Below are 6,213 nucleotides of genomic sequence, written 5' to 3' on the forward strand. Positions count from 1 at the left end.
TTTTTTTTTTTTTCTTTTTGAGACAGGGTCTCTCTCTGTCATCCCAGTTAGAGTGTAGTGTTGTCATCATAACTCCCTGCAACCTAAACTCCTGGGCTCAAGCAATCCTCTTGCCTCAGTCTGCTGGGTGTGGTGATGCTACAGGCACACTCCACCACACCCAGCCGGAGGATTTATCCTTGATATCTGCATTTCCCTTACTCACATAACCCAACAGCATTTCCCATGGGGGCCCATCTTACATACAGCTCTTTTCTGACCACTTCTCCCCAGAGTTCCCATGTTCAATAAACCTTTTAACTCTATGCCCTGCTAAAGCTGCAGGCCTTTATACAAATGGTCTCATGGCTATCAGTCAAACTTACATCATCCTTCTTTCACCTGATCAGTGCACTTATAAAACCAAATACTCAACAGAAATATTTTATGGCTCCAGTACTTATAACAATTAAAATTTTTTTTGATTTTGTCTTATCTTTTGAGACAGAGTCTCACTCTGTTGTTTTGGGTAGAGTTCCATGGCATCATAGCTAATAACAACCTCAAATCCTTGGGCTCTCTTGCCTCAGCCTCTTGAGTAGCTGGGACTACAGGCGCCCCCTCCCCCCCCCAATACCCAGCTACTTTTTCTATTTAAGTAAAGATGGGATCTCGCTCTTGCTCAGTCTGGTCTTAAACTCCTGAGGTCAACTAATCTGTTTTCCTTGGCCTCCTAAAGTACTAGGACTACAGATGTGAGCCATCATGCCTGGCCAAAATTTTTAGAAATGTTTATATGGATAAGCATTAGTATGTGCCTCACTTTTCTTTATACTTCCATACGCCCAGCCTTACTAACCCTATTAGATGATTCTGTACATTTTTGTTTACCATTTCAGTGTTTCTTTATGTTTTTACAATCAATATGAATATATATGTGAATAAAACAAGCACAGCTTTTTAAAGCAAAGGCTATTTGCCAGGCACTGTTGTAAATGTATTACAAATATCAGTTTATTTTAATCCTTGCCACTACCCTGTGAGGTGTGTGCTATTATTCTCATTTTACAAATGGAGAAAATGGGGCACAGTGAAGTTCATCAACTAGTAAGCCTGGTTTTTTTTTGTTTAGTTTAGTTTTGTTTTGTTTTTGAGACAGAGCCTCAAGCTATCCCCCTGGGTAGAGTGCTATGGCATCACAGCTCACAGCAACCTCCAACTCCTGGGCTCAAACGAGTCTCCTGCCTCAGCCTCCCAAGTAGCTGGGACCACAGGTGCCTGCCAAAACACCTGGCTATTTTTTGGCTGCAGCCGTCATTGTTGTTTTGGCGGGTCCGGGCTGGATTCAAACCTGCCACCTTAGGTGTATGTGGCTGGCTCCTTAGCCACTTGAGCCACAGGCACCGAGCCTGTTTTCTTTTCTTTTTTGCAGTTTTTGGCAAGGGCTGGGTTTGCAACCTCCAGTATATGGGCCGGCATCCTACTCCTTTGAGCCACAGGTGCTGCCCTTTTCTTTTTTTGTTTTCTTTTTAAGACAGGGTCTTGTTCTGTTGTCCAGGCTAAAGTGTAGTGGATGATCACAGATCACAGAGACCTCAAACTCCTAGGGTCAAGTGATCCTCCTGCCTCAACCTCCAAATTAGGAAGGATTACAGGTATATGCCACCACACCCACCTAAGTTTTCTATTTGTTGTTGTTGTTGTTTGTTTGTTTGTTTTTGAAACAGAGCCTCAAGTTGTCCCCTGGATAGACTGCTGTGGCATCATAGCTCACGGCAACCTCAAACTCATGGGCTTAAACAATTCTCTTGCCTCAGCCTCCCAAATATCTGGGACCACAGGCACTTGGCACAACTCCCGGCTATTTTTTGGTTATAGTTGTCATTGTTGTTCGGCTGGGCTGGATTCGAACCTGCCAGCTCTGGTGTATGTGGCTGGTGCCTTAGCCGCCGAGCCTTTTTTTTTTTTGGAGAGACAGGGTCTTGCTCTTGTTCGTCTTTTATTTATTTATTTTTTTTGAGACAGAGTCTCAAGCTGTGTCCCTGGGTAGAGTGCCCTGGCATCATAACTTAAAGCAACCTCCAACTCTCCAACTCGGGCTCAAGCCATCCTCTTGCCTCAATTTTTCTATTTTTTAGCAGAGATGCTTTTTTTTAGGAGTCTTGCTTTTGCTCAGTCTGGTGTCGAATTCATGATCTAAAACAATCCACCCACCTTGGCTTCCCAGAGTGCTGGGATTACAGGTGTGAGCCATCACATCCAGCCTTGGTCTCCAAGTTTTTTTTTTGAGACAGAGTCTCACTATGTTGCCCTTAGTAGAGTGCTGTGGCGTCACAGCTCACAGCGACCTCCAACTCTTGGGCTTAAAGGATTCTCTTGCCTCAGCCTCCCAAGTAGCTGGAACTACAGCTGCCCACTACAATGCCCGGCTATTTTTCTGTTGCAGTTGTCATTGTTGCTTAGCTCGCCCTGGCTGGGTTCGCACCTACCAGTCTCAGTGTATGTGGCTGGCACCGTAACCACTGAGCTACGGCCAAGCTGGTCTCCAAGTCTTGATCTCAAGATATCCTCCCACCTCAGTCTCTCAAAGTGCTGGGATTATAGGTGTGAACTATCATGCCCAGCTGGAATCCTTACTCTTTTTTCTTTTAGAGACCAAGTCTCACTTTGTTGCCCTCAGTAGAGTGCTGTAGCATCACAGCTCACATGCAACCTCCAGCTCTTGGGCTAAGGTGATTCTCTTGCCTCAGCCTCCCGAGTAGCTGGGACTACAGGCTCCCGCCACAATGCCGGCTATTTTTTTGTTGCAGTTTGGCTGGGGCCGGGTTTGAACCCGCCACCCTTGCTATATGGGGCTGGCACTCTACTCACTGAGCCACAGGTGCCACCCAGAATCCTTACTCTTAAACCACAATTTCATACCCTTGCATGAACCTTCTAATGCTTACTTGCACTGTGTATTCTCACATCAATGCCCCTTCGAAACCCAAAACAGGAGCCAGGTGCAGTGGCTCATGCCTGTAATCCTAGCACTCTAGGGAGGCTAAGGCAGGAGGATTGCTTAAAGTCAGGACTTTGAGACCAGCCTGAGCCCTGTGAGAAAAAACTAGCCCAGAGATGTGGTGGGGGCCTGTAGTTCCAGCTACTTAGGAGGCTGAAGCAAGAGGATTGCTTGCGCTCAAGAGCTTAAGGTTGCTATGCGCTATGATGTGGTGGCGCTCTATCCAGGACAACACAGTGAGACTCTATCTCCAAAAAAAAAAAGCAAGAAAATTGAAAGCAGGAGTTGAACAGTTTAAACACAGTTCACCAATGTTCATAGCAGCATTATTGAGAATATCCAAAATGTAGAATTTATTATATATACATGTGTGTATACGTATAATAGCTATGCAATGGAATATTATTCAGCCTTAGAAAGAAAATTCTGACACATGCTACAATACAGATGATCTTTGCAGACATTATGCTAAATGAAATAAGCCAGACACAAAAGGAAAAATGTATGAGTCCACTTACATGAGGTACCTAGAGTCAAACTCAGGGACAGAAAGTAAAATAGTGGTTGCCAGTGGCTGGGGGAAGAGGTGATGGGAAGCTAGTGTTTAATGGGTACAGAGTTTGAATTTTGCAAGATAAAGAAGGCTCTGGGCTTGGCGCCTGTGGCTCAAGTGGCTAAGGCGCCAGCCACATACACCTAAGGTGGCGGGTTCAAATTCAGCCCAGGCCCGCCAAACAACAATGACGGCTGCAACCAAAAAAAAAAATAGCGGGGCGTTGTGGCGGGCGCCTGTGGTCCCAGCTACTTGGGAGGCTGAGGCAGGAGACTCGCTTGAGCCCAGGAGTTGGAGGTTGCTGTGAGCTGTGATGCCATGGCACTCTACCCAGGGGGACAGCTTGAGGCTCTGTCTCAAAAAAAAAAAAAAAGGCGGCTTTGGAAGGATGAGACCAATAGGGCATGACACTGTGAATGTACTTGATGCCACTGTCGCTTAAAATGATTAAAATGGGAATTTTATGTTATTTCTATATTTTACCACAATAAATAATCCTATTTCCTCCAAGGAAAATGGATACAATCTTAGGCACAAACAGTCCTCTGGGAATGTGTGACATTGTTTTCACATAAATAGTAGCACACGTTACATAGACACAAGAACTCTTCAAGAGACATATTTCTAAATATTTCCTGAGTTTTTCTCCATTCCTGTTTTCATGGTTCAGTCCACTACTGAAGAATATAAGAATATTACTGTTTAGGGGTGGCGCCCGTGGCTCAGTGAGTAGGACGCCGGCTCCATATAGTGAGGGTGGTGGGTTCGAACCCAGCCCTGGCCAAACTGCAAACAAAAAATAGCCCGGTGTTGTGGCAGGCACCTGTAGTCCCAGCTACTTGGGCTGCTGAGGCAAGAGAATCACCTAAGCCCAAGAGCTGGAGGTTGCTGTGAGCTGTGATGCCACAGCACTCTACCGAGGGTGACAAAGTAAGACTCTGTCTCTAAAAACAGAATATTACTGTGTAGACTGTCACTCAATTTGGGTTTGCTTGGTGGTTCCTAATGACCAGTTTTTGTAATACGACAGAAAAGATAGTGTGTCCTCCTTAGTGTACCACACCAGGTGGCACTTCACATTGGTTTGTACCATCACTGGTGGTACAAATTTCGGCCACTTGGTTAAGGTACAGCTGGCCAGATCTCTTACTTTCCTTTTGTAATTAAGAAATGTACATGAAGAGGTTTTTGGGTTTTCTTTTAATTTATTTTTTTAGACAAGAGTCTTACTCTGTCACCTTGGGTAGAGTACTATGGTAGCTCACAGCAACCTCAAACTCTTGGGTTCAGGAGATCTTCTTGGCTCAGCCTCCAAGTAGCTGGGACTACACACCACAACACTTGGCTAGTTTTTTCTATTTTTAGTAGAGACAGGGTCTCTCTCTTGCTCTGGCTGGTCTCAAACCCCTAAGTTGGAGCAATCTGCCCAACTCAGCCTTCCAGAGTGCTAGGATTTACTGGCCTCAGCCCCCATGTCCAGCCAAGAGATTCTTTGAGATGATGTACATACATCTTGTTCTTCATCAAACTTTAAGATTTTAACATCAGTTGATGATTTTTACCTGCATCAATCATGACTGTGGTGGCTGAAAAATGATTATTGTTACGTTTATTTTCACAGCCTCATGGTCCTAGGAACCCCGGCAGCAGGCTGGGTCAGTAGGGCTGTGTGGTGCCACTTGTGCCTTCTCTGAATCTTGTTTACCATCTCCAGAAGGCTTAGCCCACAGTCTCAGCACAAGGGTAGACTCCCAGGAAGAGTGTCCCCGGGCCGATGATAGCAAATACATTGAGTTTGCCTCTGTGTCCACCACGTTCTGGCTTCAGAGAATAGGAATCACCAACAGGGACCAACTTAAGATGCCTGGATACATGGAGCTTGGCCCTTCTGTCCTTCCCATGTGTGTTCAACTCACACTCTTAATATGTACAGCAGGTCTCATGAATTGCTTCTTAATATCCATCCTTTGTTTCATCTGTCTGTGTCCTTACTTGTGTGCTCTTGTTCTCTCTTGTTCTTTATATAGCAAAATTAAATATTCCTTTTTAAAATAAGAATACAGCAAACACATAGAGGATCAGAGGATGGATGGGAAAATTTGATGAGATAACCATGGAAATGTTTAAAGCCTGGCACAGAGTATGTGTGCTGCACATGTTAATTATTATTATTATCTAAGGGGAAATGGAAGAACACAGAGAAAAGCAAAAAAGATTCCCTTAGTCCAGGGAAGGGACCAGGTGCAGAGAGATACTGCTCTAAGGACAGACATTGGTGAGGGGGTTCTGGAGAGTGGAAGAGGGAGTGAACAGATGGCTAAGGGGAAGGAAAAGGGGGGACCGCAAGGAGGAAAGAGTTCTTCACCCAACACCTGGTCCCCAAGTTAATGAGGGGAGGGTTCTAGCCCACACCCCAGGGGGGCATATATTTTCATAAGATCCCTCATCTACATGCCATCCCAGGCAATTTGCCTACAGCTAGAAGCCTGGTTCCACCTCAGTATGACCTCTTCTCCCACCTTGGCCAAAGGCCTGGGGGAAGAGGAAAAAGAGAGAGTGAATCATAGTATCTGGAGCCCCAGGAAGTAAAGGCAAGTTTGTAGTAAACTTCTCTTGTTCATCAAACTTCTGTGGTTCCCTATTGTTCCAAGAAGCATGAACTATCCTTTTTTTTTTTTTT

Source organism: Otolemur garnettii, unplaced genomic scaffold (genome assembly GCF_000181295.1).
Source record: "Otolemur garnettii isolate 467f Iridium unplaced genomic scaffold, OtoGar3 scaffold00152, whole genome shotgun sequence".
Taxonomy (NCBI): Eukaryota; Metazoa; Chordata; class Mammalia; order Primates; family Galagidae; genus Otolemur; species Otolemur garnettii.